This window comes from Heptranchias perlo, chromosome 10 (genome assembly GCF_035084215.1).
Source record: "Heptranchias perlo isolate sHepPer1 chromosome 10, sHepPer1.hap1, whole genome shotgun sequence".
Taxonomy (NCBI): domain Eukaryota; kingdom Metazoa; phylum Chordata; class Chondrichthyes; order Hexanchiformes; family Hexanchidae; genus Heptranchias; species Heptranchias perlo.
The window spans coordinates 66,379,385-66,397,277 of record NC_090334.1 but is presented as its reverse complement, the minus strand read 5'-3'; the positions used below and the strand labels follow the sequence as shown (position 1 = coordinate 66,397,277).

General features: G+C 47.7%; 1 long non-coding RNA gene across 1 annotated transcript; it reads right to left on the bottom strand.

The window, feature by feature from the left end:
- Positions 1–1,541: 1,541 nt before the first annotated feature.
- On the bottom strand, positions 1,542–15,667 carry LOC137326181 (uncharacterized). Its single transcript, XR_010964132.1, has 3 exons — positions 15,569–15,667; positions 1,806–1,875; positions 1,542–1,701 (listed from the first exon to the last, which is right to left on the bottom strand). It is a non-coding gene; the product is annotated as an uncharacterized lncRNA (long non-coding RNA).
- Between the last annotated feature and the right edge of the window lie 2,226 nt (positions 15,668–17,893).

The window sequence follows — 17,893 nt, the reverse complement described above, 5'->3', positions numbered from 1 at the left end:
TCTGCAAAAAAAGGTAAAACTTGTCGGTCATTGAAACACGGCAACAAAGAATTACAAGAGCTGACAATGGCAGCTGTGTGGTGGTAACAGCTTTTAAAATTAATTAATGACGGAAGTGGTGAGGCTGCCTTCATTCATATGTGTCATCGAAGATGGGATAAAGCAATGTTGGGTATGGCTGACAATTAATGTTCCATCAAAGCCCAGCATGTTGGACAATTATACAGCTGTGTGCTAAGTGAATAGTTGGAGTGCATTTAATAGCTCATAGCTGAAGCACACTGGGTTTTCCACTGCAATCTGCTTTGCAATTTGCCAGTAAAGACGTAGGTTGGCAGATGGGAAGCTGCTGTAGATTGTGGCAGATCTTGGTAGTTATACATAAAAAGAAAAAAATCTGCAAACACTGGAAATCAATCTCAGCAGACCAACCAGCATTTGTAAAGAGAAAAGATGAGAAAGAACTTGCATGTCTGTAGCACCTTTCATAACCTCAAGATGTCCCAAAGGGCTTCACAGCTAATTAAGTACTTTTGAAGTTTTGGCACACAGCAGCTAATTTGCATACAGCAAAGTTCCATAAACAGCAATGAGATAAATGACCAGATAATCTATTACTGGTGATGTTGGTTGGAGAGATAAATGTTGGCCAGGATACTAGGAGAACTCTGCTGCTTTTTTTCAAGTAGTGCCATGGGATCTTTTATGACAATCTGAGGAGGGCAGACATCTCAGTTTATCATCTCATCTGATTGATGGGACCTCTGACACTGCTGAACTCCCTCAGAGCTGCACTCAAAGTTAGCATTCCAGGTGTAACCCTTCAGAGAACTAAAAAGTCTTTCAATTTCCAACTCAGCTGGTGAGTCCACACCCAAGACATGAACCTGTTTCTCTCATTACAGACGCTGACTGATCTATTGTGTAATTCCGCCATTTCTTGCTTTTGTTTCAGAACTCGCCAGGTGGTTTTCTCCTGAATTCTGCAGTCTTGCACGTGATGAAATATTGCTTATGAGCAAACAGTGCATGCAATTGCAAATAACATAACTTTTCTCTAGGGAACAAGGGGATAATAAGGGCACTGCTGAAAAAAACACTGATGAGTAATGATAATCAATAAAGGTGGATTTGTTTCCCTTCAGTTTAGTCACACATTTAGTCTGGCTTTGGAACTAATGTCAAACTCACATATACTTGGCATAGTTGGAACATCAAACCTCCATGATGTCAAACAATAGAAAATGACACCATTAGAGAGACATGCCCAGGCTGTCGATTGGTTGCACAATCACGATGACAGTAACAAGATAAAAGCTGTCAGTGATCAAAAAAGAATTTCAGAAAAACATTAGTACTGCTACAGCTTTCCTTCCATCAATTAAAAGTCATCTAAAACACATATCCTCCAGGTTAATGAGGGAAGAGCTTCACAAAATGATTGGTATCAGGTAAGTAAAGAATCAAAGGTTTATTCAGACATTCCCCCATACTTTGTAACATCTTTAGATTATGTGGGGAGTTACACAAAATTACTCCAACCAGGTCAGAATCCTTGCAAAAGCCACAGAAATATATCGTCTTACTCCATATCAGAATGACTTTTTTTATTCATTCATGGGATGTAGATGTCACTGGCAAGGCCAGCATTTATTGCCCATGTTGTTCTGTGTCAGTTTCTCCAATGGAAAGTCAAGAATCCTGCACAAAATAAGGTATGTTTTAAAAATACACTGAAAAAATAGAAAAATAAGTACACATTTGGCAATATCGAGCTCAAAAAATATTGGAATAATTGACTTTACCTCATATGACGAATATAAGGTTCATAATACAGTAGAGCACCAGGCTGAATACAGAAAGTACAGAGGTGATCTAAAAAAGGGAATAAGAGGGGCAAATAGAGAGTATGAGAATAGATTAGCAGCTAACATAAAAGGGAACCAAAAAGTCTTTTATAAACATGTAGAATCATAGAATGATTACAGCACAGAAGAAGGCCATCCAGTCCATTGAGCCTGTGCCAGCTCTTTGTAAGAGCAATCCAGTTAGTCCCATTTCCCCGCTCTTTCCCTGTAGCCCTGCAAATTTTTTCCCTTCAAGTGTTTGTCCAATTCCTTTTTGAAAGCCACGATTGAATCTGCTTCCACCACCCTTTCAGGCACGCATTCCAGATCATAACTACTCGCTGGATAAGAAAGTTTTTCCTCATGTCACCTTTGGCTCCTTGCCAATCACCTTAAGTACGTGTCCTCTGGTTCTCGACCCTTCCGCCAATGGGAACAGTTTCTCTTTATTTACTTTATCTAAACCCTTCATCATTTTGAACACTTCTATCAAATCTCCTCTCAACCTTCTCTGCTCCAAGGAGAGTAAATAGTGACAGGGAAGTCAAAGGAAGTGTGTGGAGGCAGTGTGCATGGCTGAGGTTCTAAATGAATACTTTGCATCCATCTTCACTAGAGAAGAGGATGCTGTCATTGTAGAAGTACATTGGGAGGTAGTAGCGATATTGGAAAGGATAAACATAGATAAAGAGGAGGTAATTAAAAGATTAGCAGTACTCAATGTCAAAAATTCACCTGGTCCAGATGTGATGCATCCTAGGTTGCTGAGAGAAGTAAGCACGGAAATTGCGGAGGGTCTGGCCACAATCTTCCAATCCTCCTTAGATATAGGGATGGTACCAGAGGACTGGAGGATTGCAAAAGTCATACCACTATTCAAAAAAGGGGAGAGGGATAAACCCAGCAATTATAGGCCAGTCAGCCTAACATTAGCAGTGAGAAAACTTTTAGAGACAATAATCTGGGACAAAATAAATTGGCACTTGGAAAAGTAAATGATAAATGATTATGAATAATAAATGAAAGTCAGCATGGATTTGTTAAAGGAAAATCGTGTTTGACTAACCTGATTGAGTTCTTTTATGACATAAGAGATAGAGAGTAAGATGAAGCAGAAAAAAGGGGTGTATGACAGATGTCAGGTTGATAATACAAGTGAGCACCCGGCTGAATATAGAAAGTTCAGAGGGAAATGAAAAAGGAAATGAGAGGGGCAAAGAGAGAATATGAGAATAGACTGCTGGCTAACATAAAAGGCCAGTCAGTTTAATCTTGGTGGTAGGGAAACTTTTAGAAACGATAATCCGGGACAAAGTTAATAGCCACTTGAACAAGTGTGGATTAATTTTAAAAAGCCAGCACGGATTTGTTAAAGGCAAATCATGTTTAACTAACTTGATAGAGTTTTTTGATGAGATAATAGAGAGGGTTGATGAGGGCAACACAGTTGATGTGGTGTATCGGGACTTCTAAAAGGTGTTTGATAAAGTGCCGTATAATAGGCTTGTCATCAAAGTTGAAGCCCATGGAATAAAAGGGCCAGTGGCAGCAGGGATATGAAATTGGCTAAGTGTCAGGAAACAGAGAGTAGTGGTGAACGGTTGTTTTTTGGACTGGAGGAAGGTATACAGAGGTGTACCCCAGGGGTCAGTACTAGGACCACTGCTTTTCTTTTTATATATTAATGACTTGGACTTGGGTGTACAGGGCACAATTTCAAAATTTGCAGATGTCACAAAACTTGTAAGTCCAGTGAACAGTGAGGAGGATAGTGATGGACTTCAAGAGGACATAGACAGGCTGGTGGAATGGGCGGACACATGGCAGATGAAACTTAACGCAGAAAAGTGCAAAGTGATACATTTTGGTAGGAAGAATGAGGAAAGGCAATATAAACTATATTTAGCATATATAGTTTTAGCATAGTTATGGAAAAGGACAAAGATAGAATAGGAGTTAAAGTTCTCAATTGGGGAAAGGCCAATTTTACTAAGCTAAGAAATGATTTAGCAAAAGTGGACTGGAAACCGCTACTTGAAGGTAAATCAATGTCAGAGCTGTGGGAGGCATTCAAGGGGGAGATTCAAGGGGTGCAGAGTAAGCATGTTCCCACAAAAAAGGGTGGGACTGCCAAATCTAGAGCCCCCTGGATGTCAGGGAGCATATAGGGTAAGATAAGGCAGAAAAGAAAAGCTTATGTCAGTTACTGAGAGGTCAATACTAGAGAAAGCCTAGAGGAGTATAAAAAGTGCAGGGGTGAAATTAAAAAGGAAATTAGGAAAGCAAAGAGAGGGTATGAAAAAATATTGGTAAGTAAAATCGAGAAAAACCCAAAGATGTTTTATAAGTACATTAAGAGCAAGAGGATAACTAAGAAAAGAGTAGGGTCTATTAGAGACCAAAAAGGTAACCTATGTGTGGAGGCGGAAGATGTGGGTATGGTTCTTAATGAATACTTTGCGTCTGTCTTCACAAAAGAGAGGGACAATGCAGATATTGTAGTTAAGGAGAAGGAGTGTGAAACATTGGATGGGATAAACTTAATGAGAGAGGTAGTATTAAGGGGATTAGCATTTTTGAAAGTAGATAAATCACCAGGGCCGGATGAAATGTATCCCAGGCTGTTAAAAGAAACAAGGGAGGATATAGCAGAGGATCTGACCATCATTTTCCAATCCTCACCGGATACAGGACGACTGCTAATGTTGTACTATTGTTTAAAAAGGGAGCGAGGGATGGACCGAGTAATTACACCCAGTCAGTCTAACCTCGGTGGTGGGCAAATTATTGGCATCGATTCTGAGGGGCAGGATAAACTGTCACTTAGAAAGGCACGGAGTAATCAAGGACAGTCAGCATACATTTGTTAAGGGAAGGTCGTGTCTGACTAACTTGATTGAATTTTTTGAGGAGGTAACAAGGAGGTCGATGAGGTTAGTGTATTTGATGTAGTCTACATGGATTTTAGCAAGGCTTTTGACAAGGTCCCACATGGCAGATTGGTCAAAAAAGAACAAGCCCATGGGATCCAAGGGAAAGTGGCAAGTTGGATCCAAAATTGGCTCAGTGTCAGGAAGCAAAGGGTAAAGGTCGACGGATGTTTTTGTGACTGGAAGGCTGTTTCTTGCTCCACAGGGCTCAGTACTTGCTTTTTGTGACATATATTAATGATTTGGACTTAAACGTAGGGGGCATGATTAAGAAGTTTGCAGATGATACAAAAATTGCCCATGTGGTCGACTGTGAGGAGGAAAGCTGTAGACTGCAGGAAGATATCAATGGACTGGTCAGGTAGGCAGAAAAGTGGCAAATGGAATTCAATCCGGAGAAGTTTGAGGTAATGTATTTGGGGAGGGCAAACAGAGCAAGGGAGGACACAATAAATGGGAGGATACTGAAAAGTGTAGAGAAAGTGAAGAACCTTGGAGTGCATGCCCACAGATCCCTGAAGGTAGAAGTACAAGTAGATAAGATGGTTAAGAAGGCAAATGGAATACTTTCCTTTATTATCCAAGGCATAGAATATAAGAGCAGGGAGGTTATGCTGAAACTGTATAAAACACTGGTTAGGCCACAGCTTGAGTTCTGTGTACAGTTCTGGTCACCACACTACAGGAAGGATGTAATTGCACTGGAGAGGGTACAGAGGAGATTTACGAGGATGCTGCCAGAACTGGAGAATTTTAGCTATGAGGAAAGATTGGATAGGCTGGGGTTGTTCTCTTTGGAACAGAGGAGGCTGAGGAGTGATTTAATTGAGGTTTATAAAATTATGAGGGGCCTAGATAGAGTGGATAGGAAGGACCTATTTCCATTAGCAGAGAGGTCAATAACCAGGGTGCATAGATTTAAAGTGATTGGTTAGAAGGATTAGAGGGGAGCTGAGGAAAAAATTTTCACCCAGAGGGTGGTAGGGGTCTGGAACTCACTGCTTCAAAGGGTGGTAGAGGCAGGAACCCTTTAGAATAGACTGGAGAAGATGGGGTTGTTCTCCTTAGAGCAGAGAAGGTTGAGAGGAGATTTGATAGAGGTATTCAAAATCATAAAGGGTCTATTCAGAGCAGATAGAGATACACTGTTCCCATTGGCAAAAGGGTCAAGAACCAGAGGACGTAGATTTAAGGTGATTGGCAAAAGAACCAAAGGTGACATGAGGAAAATCTTTTTTTACACTGTGAGTGGATGTGATCTGGAATGCACTGCCTGAGGGGATGGTGGAGGCAGATTAAATCATAGCTTTCAAAAGGGAATTAGATAAGTATTTGAGGTAAAAATTTGCAGGGCTACGGGAAAAGGCGGAGGTGTGGGAGCAGCTGGATTGCTCTTGCAGAGAGCTGGCACAGAATTGATGGGCCGAATAGCCTCCTTCCACGCTGTAGCCATTCTATGTCTCTATGATTCTAAGTAATAGAGAGGGTTGATGAGGCTACTGCAGTTGATGTTGTGTATATGGACTTTCAAAAGGCATTTGATAAGGTACCACATAATAGACTTGTTAGCAAAATTAAAGCCCGTGGGATTAAAGGGACAGTGGCAGCATGAATACAAAATTGGCTAGGGGTCAGAAAGCAGAGTAGTGGTGAACGATTGTTTTCCAGACTGGAGGGAAGTATACAGTGATGTTCCTCAGGGGTCAGTATTAGGACCACTGCCATTTTTGATATATATAAATGACTTGGACTTGGTTATAGAGGGTATAATTCAAATAGAGGGTATAATTGCAGATGACACGAAACTCAGAAATATACCATCTACAAGGCACAAGTCAGGAGTGTGATGGAATATTCTCCATTTGCCTGGATGAGTGCAGTTCCAACACTCAAGAAGCTCGACACCATCCAGGACAAAGCAGCCCGCTTGATTGGCACCCCATCCACCACCCTAAACATTCACTCCCTTCACCACCGGCGCACAATGGCTGCAGTGTGTACCATCCACAGCATGCACTGCAGCAACTCGCCAAGGCTTCTTCAACAGCACCTCCCAAACCTGCGACCTCTACCACCTAGAAGGACAAGAGCAGCAGGCACATGGGAACAACACCACCTGCACGTTCCCCTCCAAGTCACACACCATCCCCACCATCCCGACTTGTAATATATCGCCGTTCCTTCATTGTCGCTGGGTCAAAATCCTGGAACTCCCTTCCTAACAGCACTCTGGGAGAACCTTCACCACACGGACTGCAGCGGTTCAAGGCGGCGGCTCACCACCACCTTCTCGAGGGCAATTAGGGATGGGCAATAAATGCCGGCCTCGCCAACGACGCCCACATCCCATGAACAAATTTTAAAAAACAATGTGGAGGATAGCAACAGACTTCAGGAGGGCATAGACAGACTGGTGAAATGGGCAGACACATGCAACATGACATTTAATGCAGAGAAGTGTGAAGTGATGCATTTTGTTAGGAAGAATGAGGAGAGGTAATATAAATTAAATGGTACAATTTTAAAGGGGTTGCAGGATCAGAGAGACCTGGGAGTGCACATACACAAATCTGTGAAGGTGGCAGGGCAAGTTGAGAAGGCTGTTAAAAATGCCTATGGGATCCTGGGCTTTATTATTAGACGCATAGAGTACAAAAGCAAGGAAGTTATGCTAAACCTTTATAAAACACTGGTTAGGCCTCAACTGGAGTATTGTGTTCAATTCTGTGCACCACACTTTAGGAAGGATGTCAAGGCCATAGAGATGGTGCAGAAGACATTACTAGAATGGTACCAGGGATGAGGGACTTCAGTTATGTGGAGAGACTAGAGAAGCTGGGGAGAACAGAGAAGATTAAGGGGAGATTTGATAGAGGTGTTCAAAATCATGAATGGTTTTGACACAGTAAGTAAGGAAAAATTGTTTCCAGTGGCAGAAGGGTTGATAACCAGAGGACACAGATTTAAGATGATTAGGAAAAGAGCCAGATGCGACATGAGGAAACATTTTTTGACGCAGCAAATTCTAATGATCTGGACTGCACTGCATGAAAGGGTGGTGGAAGCAGATTCAATAGTAACTTTCGAAAGGGAACTGGATAAATACTTGAAGGGAAAAAAATTACAGGGCTATTGGTAAAAAGCAGAGGAATGGGACTACTTGCATAGCTCTTTAAAAGAGCAGGCAAAGGCACGATGGGCCGAATAGCCTCCTCTTGTGCAGTACCTACTATGATACTGTGATATCAAATTTCAAAAGGACACGCCATTCAAATTTAAAATAGAGCCAATTGTTCCAAAGTGGCAGACAGTGAGTGTTGGGCCTTGCTTAGCACACACTGAGAAAACTTACTGTGTGAACTATCTCCCCTCACGCTCTCCCTGAGTTCATCTTATCCATGAGAACTGTCTAAGTTTCTGGATCTCTGCTTTAACACCATTATTCAAGAAAGGAGGGAAAGAGAAGTCAGGGAACTACAGACCAGTTTGCTTGAAGCTAGTAGTCGGGAAAATGCTGGAATCCATTATTAAGGACATGGTAACGAGGCACTTAGAAAATCATAATATGATTAGGCAGAGTCAACATAGTTTTATTAAAGGGAAATCATGTTTGACAAATCTACTGGAGTTTTTTTGAGGATGTAACTAGCAGGGTAGATAAAGGAGAATAAGTAGATATAATATTTTTGGATTTTCAAAAGGCATTCGATAAGATGCCATACAAAAAGGTTGTACACAAGATAAGGGCTCATGGGGTTGGAGGTAATATATTGGCACGGATAGAGGATTGGTTAATGGACAGAAAACAGAGGAATAAACGGGTCATTTTCAGGTTGGCAGGCTGTAACTAGTGGGGTGCCACAAGGATTGGTGCTTGGGCCTCAGCTATTTACAATCTATATTCATGACTTAGATGAAGGGACTGAGTGCAATGTATCCATGTTTGCTGACGATACAAAGCTAGGTGGGAAAATAAGCTGTGAGGAGGACACAAAGGGCTCGATTTTAGGGTCGGGTTACCTGCGGGTTTCCAGCGGGGGGGCCCCGAAAATCCCGATCTCCGATCACGTGACCGGATTCGGACGAAATCCCGGCCACTTCCGGGTACCGCGCTGACGTGCGGGGCTGCGCGCGCAAGCCCCGCTGGTGGGAATCCCGCAGGCAATTAAAGCCAGCGGGGTTCCACTTGAGAGTACTTAACTTGCTCGTTGTGGTCAGTTAATGAGCTGAAGCAGCTGTCAAAAGAGGAAGTGTGGGATTTTACGGTCAAAGCAGTCAGTTTCCCACACTGGGGGAAACAGGACCCTTCAAACCAGGCGTGTTGCAGCCAGCAGCCTGTGCCAGGTGCCAAGGTGCGCTCCACGGGGGAGCGCCCTCACCCACGCAGGAGGCCACCGCGTCACATAGGGCAACCCCTGCCCTCCACCAACCCCCGCCAAGCCAGAGGACAGACCGACACGAAACCGCAGCCCCAGTCCGAGGACCCACCCACCTACCCTGCACAACCCCTCACACCAACACCTGCCAGATGGGTGGTGCGTTGACATCGTCGGAGGACGAACAGGATGACCAGCCCCAGCAGCCTCGCAGTCCACGCCGTCCGCCTCGGAGAGGTGGGGCCCCCCAACACGGTGCTGCGGCACACCCACCTGCACAGCAGGAGGGAGGGCAACCGCAGAGAGAGATGCGTCGCAGGAGGCACTACCCTCCGCACAGGGTGTACAGAGCGAGGCTCAGCCTCATGGACCTCTCCGAGGAGCAGTGCATACGGAGGCTCAGAGTCAATCGCCAGGTAGTCGCCGACATCTGCAGCCTCCTTAACGACGAGCTGCTCCCTGATGGACCAAGCAGCATCTTCTTACCTGTCGCCGTCAAAGTCACCACTGCCCTCAACTTCTTCGCATCCGGTTCCTTCCAGGGTGCCACCGGGGACATCACCGGGGTCTGTCAGTCCTCTGCACACAAGTGCATAAGGCAGGTCACCGATGGGTTGTTCCGCAGGGCCTCCCACTACATCAACTTCGCCATGGACGAGCGCAGCCAGATGGAGAGGGCGGTTGGATTCCATGCCATGGCCGGCTTCCCACGGGTGCAGGGTGTAATCGACTGCACCCACATCGCAATACGGGCACCTCCGCATGAGCCAGGGCTGTTCATCAACAGGAAGGGGTATCACTCCATGAACGCCCAGCTCATCTGTGACCACCGCCAGAGATTCCTACACGTGTGCGCCAGATACCCCGGCAGCTGCCACGATGCCTTCGTCCTCAGGGAGTCCGCCGTCCCGCCCATCCTGCAGGCACCCAACGCCGGCAACGGCTGGCTCCTCGGCGACAAGGGGTATCCCCTCCACACGTGGCTCATGACACCTCTGAGGAACCCCATCACCGAGCCGGAGCGTCGGTACAATGACAGCCACACTGCTACCAGGTCTACAATTGAGCAGACCATAGGGCTTCTCAAGATGCGCTTCAGGTGCCTTGATCGTTCTGGGGGAGCGCTCCAATACACACCATTCAGAGTGGGACGAATCATAGTTGTCTGCTGTGCCCTGCACAACATGGCCCAACAGAGAGGGGTGCCGCTGGAGGAGGCCCCATCCACACCCGCCACCCACATTGAGGAAGGCGAGGGCGAGGAGGAGGAGGAGGAGGAGGCGGAGGAGGCGGAGGAGGAGGACGCGCCCGAGGATGTTGGACGACCCATGCGCCGAGCCGCGACTCACCGGGATGGTCGCCGGGCCAGGGACGCACTCATACGTCAACGGTTCTCATAGAGTCAGACACTGCGAGGCGCTCGCATCTCCTCACCTGCACATGCGAGCGGCCATACCAGCCCCCTCCACTGAAGAGTGCTGCCAGTAATCCTGCACCCACAGCAGTGTGCCCAATGGGTGGCAGCAGGTGTTCGCCGTCATGATGGCCTCCACGGAACGCAACTACTGCACAAGCCGCGGAAGAATGGACGAGAGGTGGCAGGAGTGGTGAGAATAGACTATTTAATATGTGGAATGTGACATCATTTAAGAAACAAAGTACAAAATAATAAACACCCTGGTGTATTCCCTTTGTGATTATAAGGCCTTTGGAATTCTTCTCCGGGAACCCCTACGTGGTGCTACCCCTGTGGCTCCAGCAGAGGTAGTGGCAGGTTGCTCGTCTTCTTGCCTTGACCGGGTAGATGCTTTTGGCGGACGGCCCCTGGGTTTCGGTGCCCGTGAGGGCACCTCCACAGACTGCTCCTCCTGCACCGGGGCAGGGGCAGACTCGGCCACCTGGAGAGGAGGCACCATTGCGGGTGCTGGTTGAGAGGTGGGCGACGGGTGGGACGTGGGGACGCCTTGAGAGGCGTCCCCGCTTCCATGTCCCCGGTCACCATCATCCCTCTCTTGGCCTCGGCCCACATCACCCCTTCCACCCTGCTGGACGGCAGTTTGGATGGCATGTGTGAGGCCTTGCAAGGCCACCCCTAGTGTATCCCTCAGCCTGTTGGTGGCGTCGGAATGTTGCTCACCCTGAATCCGTACAGACGTTGTGAGGGCCTGCAAGGCCTCGAAGTGGAGCTGTGCGTGACGCTCGAGGGAGGCCAGCCTGTCCTCCACCGCAGACAGTCCCGCACCTACCCGCGACACTGTGTCGCCGGTACCCTCCTGTGCCTGCGCCACCAATGCCCACATGCAGGAGGTGGACTCCTCCATCGCCTGCGCTATTGTGGACAATGCGCGCGGCACCTCTGCCAGCACCTCAGCAATTAGCTGGTGGCCCTCGACGACTCTCCTTTTCTCTGGTGGCCCCCTGGGTTCAGCATCTGGGTCCGGCTGAGCAGAGCCTGGAGATGAGTGCTCCCTCCGTCGCGGACCCTCCGCGGCTGCCCCTGCCACCAGGGTCTGCTCATGCTCACTCGTGCGCAGTGACTCACCAAGTGCTACCCCAACTAGTTGGCGAGGGGGACCCACCGAGGTGCGTGTCTCTGCGCTGGTGGATGGTTGGCTCTGATGTGACGATGCACCCTCAGAGACCGCCATGTCCTCTGAGGAATCGCCCTCCATGCTCGCTTGATCCAAAGACGCACCTGCAAGAGAACAGAGGGCACTTTGAGGCATGTGGACCAACTTGACAGTGCGCCTGATGGCAGGTGATGATACGGTCACTCGCGATCATGGGTGTTGAGTGTCAGCTTTCCCTTACCGGCCGTTTCGGCAGCGACACACTCGCCATCGGCCACCGACAGGCAATGTCGCGTGCGGGCGAGGTCGAGCGCCTCCACCTCTGCGTCGGTGAGCTCCACCACTTGCGGCGGCCCACCTCCGGTGCGTGCCCTTTCGCGGTTGTTCTTGCTCCTCTTCTCCTGTGAAGGCAAAACACAGATGTGTGAGTGGGTGCGTCTTGCATCGTGAGACGCATCGAGCATCGGTGTGGTTGGGTTGAGCGTGGCGCGGAACGGATGGGAGGAAGTGTGGGCCACGTGCCCATCCCATTGCATGGGGATTGGGGTGTGTGGTAGTGTTCGGGTGGGGTCAGGGACGGTGGGTACTTGCGTGCACGGCGAGGATGGTGAATGAGTGGCTGTGAGGATTGCTGATGGAGCGCAGTGGTGGCTGTGCAGGAGGGGGTTGTGATCTGCTTGGCGTGATGGTGGGGACGGGATGTGGGAGGGTGCGTTGGTGTACTCACCTTGCCAGACCTAGTCAGGTCATTGAAGCGCTTGCGGCACTGCTCCCAAATCCTTGGGGTGTTGCCCCTGCTGCTCACCTCCGCCGCCACCTCTGCCCATGCCTTCCTGGTTGCGGCTGCAGGGAACTTGCGCCCATCCTCAGGGAAGAGTGATTCCCTCCTCCTCCTCACGCCCTCCAGCATCAGCTGCAGTGCCAGATCTGAAAAACGGGGCGCAGCCTTTCCCCTTTGCTGAGCCATTCTCCCAGACCTCTTGCTTGCAGCAGGAGGGGCTTTGGGAGACTGCCCCTTTAACTGGAGCTCCTACATCGCGTCGACGGTACTGCGCATGCGCAGCCGGCCGGCACGCAGCTGGGGAGCGCAGAACCCGGAAGCAGGCCTTAATGGGTCCAATTATCCCGCGATCGCGTGGGGGACGCACACAATTACCCGTCCGCGTTTTCGACGCTCCCGGAGGACCACCCGCTGGGAACCCGCAGGCCTGCTAAATTCGAGCCCAAAGAGTCTGCAAAGGGATATAGACAGGTTAAGTGAGTGGGCAAGAAGGTGGCAGATGGAATATAATGTGGGGAAACGTGAGGTTATTCACTTTGGTAGGAAGAATAGAAAAACAGATTTTTTTTTAAATGGTGAGAAACTATTAAAAGGGTGTCCTTGTACACAAAACACAGAAAATTAACATGCAAGTACAGCAAGCAATTAGGAAGGCAAATGGTATGTTGGCCTTTATTGCAAGGGGGTTGGAGTACAAGAGTAAGGAAGTCTTGCTGTAATTGTACAGGGTTTTGGTGAGACCTCACCTGGAGTACTGTGTACAGTTTTGGTCTCCTTACCTAAGAAAGGATATACTTGCCTTAGAGGCAGTGCAATGAAGGTTCACTAGATTGATTCCTGGGATGATGGGGTTGTCCTATGAGGAGTAGAATGGGCCTATACTCTCTGGAGTTTAGAAGAATGAGAGGTGATCTCATTGAAACATATAAGATTCTGAGAGGGCTTGACAGGATAGATGCTGAGAGGCTGTTTCCCCTAATTGGAGAATCTAGAACTAGGGGGCATAGTCTCAGGATAAGGGGCCGGCCATTTAGGACTGAGAGGAGGAGAAATTTCTTCACTCAGAGGATTGTGAATCTTTAGAATTCTCTACCCCAGAGGGCTGTGGATGCTCAGTTATTGAGTATATTCAAGGCTGAGACCAATAGATTTTTGGTCTCTAAGGGAATCAAGGGATATGGGGATCAGGTGGGAAAGTGGAGTTGAGGTCGAGGATCAGCCATGATTTTATTGAATGGTGGAGGGGCTCGAGGGGCCGTATGGCCTACTCCTGCTCCTATTTCTTACGTTCTTAAAGACTTGCATTTATATAGTGCCTTTCATAACCTCAGGAAGTCCCTAAGCGCTTAACAGACAATGACGTACTTTTCAAGTATAGTCACTGTCAACGCAGGAAACGCAGCAGCCAATTTTGCACTCAGCAAGATCCCACAAACAGCAAGGTGATAATGATCAGGTAATCTGTTTTTTAGATGTTGGTAGAAGGATAAATATTGGCCAGGACAATGGGGAAAACTCCTCTACTGTTCTTCAAAATAGTGTCATGGGATCTTACCTGTGAGGGCAGACTTTGTTCAATGTTTCATCTGAAAGACGACACGTCTGACAGTGCAGCACTCCCTCAGGACTGCACTGGAGTGTCAGCCTTGAATAACATGCCTGTGGTTTAATCCATAATGACTCCGGTAGAGGGAAGCTTCTCATTATATCTCTGTTTGACAAGATCTAGAATGTGAGACAGCTATTGATTCAGGATGTATTTGCATAATGACACGTCGTCAGCAAATATAGGAGAACACAGTGACAGAGTTCTGTAGACAGATTATTTCTCCTCCTTACAAGGCAATGCCCTGAAAGGTAAGTCCTTTCTGACCAGATCTTCCTACTTCTGAGATGACTTGTTCCATGACTAAAGACTCTACCATTTAGCTGTGTAGCACAGATTTGGAAAAAGCACAACTATTAGGAATTGAGTTTGAATGACAGCTGAGATAAGGAATTGATCTTTGGTCTGACAAATCGGAACCCAGTTCTACCAAACTTCTGAAAATGCCTGTATTATTCTTGCATCATGATTCTTTACAAAACATCTGAGAATTGTTCACATGTCACAGATACCATAGTATCGCAAAGATTCAGGCATAAAATGAACAGGATTTAAAAATGTCCTTCGTCCTTTCACTTATTATTTTACATCTTGAAGATAAAAGTTGAAAAGCATTGTGATGAAACATTAAAAAGAAATCTCCAGGTAGTTCTAAATGGCAGCTCTCAGTTTTCTTGCCAATAGGTGGTGTAAGACCAAACTTATTAAAAGGTGCCTCACACTCTTTAAGGAGTGACGTGGAATGATAACACAGGAGCTGAGAGAACTCATTAATATTAGATGTTGTACCAAGTAGTTTTGACTTGAATCTGATCACAAATTTTTAGCATTTCATCATGTTTTAAATGATACTTAAAAACAGAAAACATGTAAATGACACTTTTTAAAAAAAATGCAGCAAGTGAACTGGACTCACTGCTCTTACTGTACATGTTTACAGTAAAATAATTGATATAATTCAAAGCAATCTTCAGACAGCAAACGTTAGGATACAGAAAATAACATTTCAAATATCTGAGCATGGTTCTTCGCCTGATCATATTAAGCGCAAACAGGTTAATAGCATTCGAACATCTGTATTTAATCTTTAGAGAAGCTGATAAATATTCAAGAAGGTGACCTTGAATAAAACGATGGCTGGGTGCCACAGCCTAGCTGAAAGCCTTCCAAATGGTTTGAGCCACTAAATTGCAAATAAGGAACAAAAGGCAGTATTTGGTGTCCAGAAACCGTAACACAAGATGATCTCAGGAACTGAGGAAACTAAAATGCACAGTGTGTGTGTGGAGGCTGTTAATTTAAGATAGGATCATCCCAGACATCTGCAGACAATTTATTTCAAAGGGAGGGATGTTACTCATTAATCCTTGTATTAAATCAAGATTTTGCAAAGTGATTCAATGAGAGATTATTACTTGGTCAATTGATCTTTTACGTGCTTTTCCTGCCACATTTTACCTTTGTTTCTCTCCATCCTGTTTCAGGCCTTTACATGATTAATTGTCTGTCCGTCATCTTGCAGAACAAGTAGAAAAAGAAATGCAAGTGTTGAACCAACTGAGAAAACAGAAAGCAGATTTTGGACACTGAATGGTACAGTACAAGTGAACAAATATAATGAAGTCAGCCCTAGCACGTGTGACACTCAGGCTATTCACAGAACATTGTTAGATGCCAATGTGGTTAATGATTCCTATAATGGGCCTATACTCTCTGGAGTTTAGAAGAATGAGAGGTGATCTCATTGAAACATACAAGATTCTGAGGGGGCTTGACAGGGTAGATGCGGAGAGGTTGTTTCCCCTGGCTGGAGAGTCAACAACTAGGGGGCATAGTGTCAGGATAAGGGGTCAGCCATTTAAGGCTGAGATGAGGAAGAATATTTTCATTCAGAAGGTTGTGAATGTTTGGAATTCTCTATCCCAGAGGGCTGTGGATGCTGTGTCATTGGGCCCGATTTTACCAGGGGTGCGGGTTCCCGGTGGGTCGGCCAGCGGGCGCGTTTTCAACGCGCCCGGTGAAATTAGTGGGTTGCCCGCGCGATCGTAGCAAGCAACACTCTAATTGGATTCACTTACCTGCTCCTCCGGGGTCCGCGCTGCTGATCTGCGCGTCGGGCAGGCTGCGCATGCGCAGTAAGATCTGTCAGCTGGAGGCGCTCTATTTAAAGGGGCAGTCCTCCACTGACAGATGCTGCCACAAACAGAAAAAATTACAGCATGGAGCAGCCCAGGGGGAAGGCTGCTCCCAGTTTAATGATGCCTCACCCCAGGTATCATTAGATGGGGTGAGGAGGAGGGGGAGGACAGAGATCTTCCCCCCGGCGGGCGGGAGGAAGCGGCCTGCCTCCGCCACCAAGAAGGCCTGGCTCGAGGTGGCCAGCTGCGCCACCAACATATCGCCCACCTGCATACAGTGCAGGAGGCGTTCCAATGACCTCAGTAGGTCAGCCACAGTGAGGACACGTAGTCTTTCCCCTACACTCCGCCTGCCACAACACTGCCCCCACCCCACATCTCCTTCCGCACTGCCAACACTACTCTGTCACATCACCCCTCATACCCACTCAAACCTCATCCTCAACTTACCTGCACCTACTCACCTCGCGAGTACTCACCCCGCCACTACCACGCAACCCAATCCTCATACAATCTCATGGCTCTATCCCATACTCACCCTCTCGTGCATCTCTCTCACGGCCAGCCTCACTCAACCTGCCACCACCTGTGCTGCAGCCACAGGGCATGCATCACATATGTGCAGTAGGCAGCGTAAGGCAAACGTGTCGTGAGCATGAAGGGGATGCACAAGGGTGTTTGAGGGTTTGTCATGGTTCTTACTTCTATTGAATTAAAGAACAACTCACATCACACATTATATTGGCTCCACTACTGCCATGTCTTCGCGAATCCTGTCCGGTTTGTGCAATAATGCCCGCTCCTGGGTATCCCTATGAGGACCCACCACTGATGCCACCCAGTGTGTCACTGCAGAGTGGGTGTAGATGTACTTGCAGGGCTCTTCTGCGCAGACGACTGAGACACACCGGGGATGTCCCCGGTTGCAGCCTGGAAGGCTGTGGAGCAGAAGTTCGGGAGGGCAGTGGTGACTTTGACAGCGACAGGTAGGAAGATGGTGCTCGGGCCAGCCAGGAGCAGCTCGGCATGAAAGAGGCTTCAGATGTCCACGACTACATGTCGACTGACTCTGAGCCTCCGTGTGCACTGCTGCTCAGAGAGGTCCAGGAGGCTGAGCCTCGGTCTGTGGAACGTGTGGCGAGGGTAGTGCCCTCTGCGACGCATCTCTCTCTGCGGTAGCCCTCCCTCCTGCTGTACAGGTGGATGTGTCACAGCACTCTGTTGCAGAGCTCCACGTGTCAGAGGTGGATGGCGTGGATGGCGAGGCTGGTGATGCTGTTCGCCCTCCGAGGAGGTCATGCCTGCAGCTATGGCGGCCCCCATCCGCAAGATGTACATCTGAGGGGGTCCGCAAGGTAGGTACATGTCTCCGGACCCCGGGGTAAGTGTGCAGGTTGGTGACTTTGATTGTCAGGAGGAGGGTGGTGGAGGCCAAACTTTGTCCCAAGTGACAGAGTGGCCTCCTGCAACGGGTGAGGGTCTCCCCCCCCCCCCACCTGTCAAATGGACCTTTGCAGCTGCCACAGGCTGACAGCTGCAACACGTCCATTCCAGCTGGGAGTGTTTCCCCCAGTACGGGAAACAGTCCCATGTTGTTCAAAAATCACGCACAGTCCCTTAATCAGGTCAGTTAATGACCTGAAAT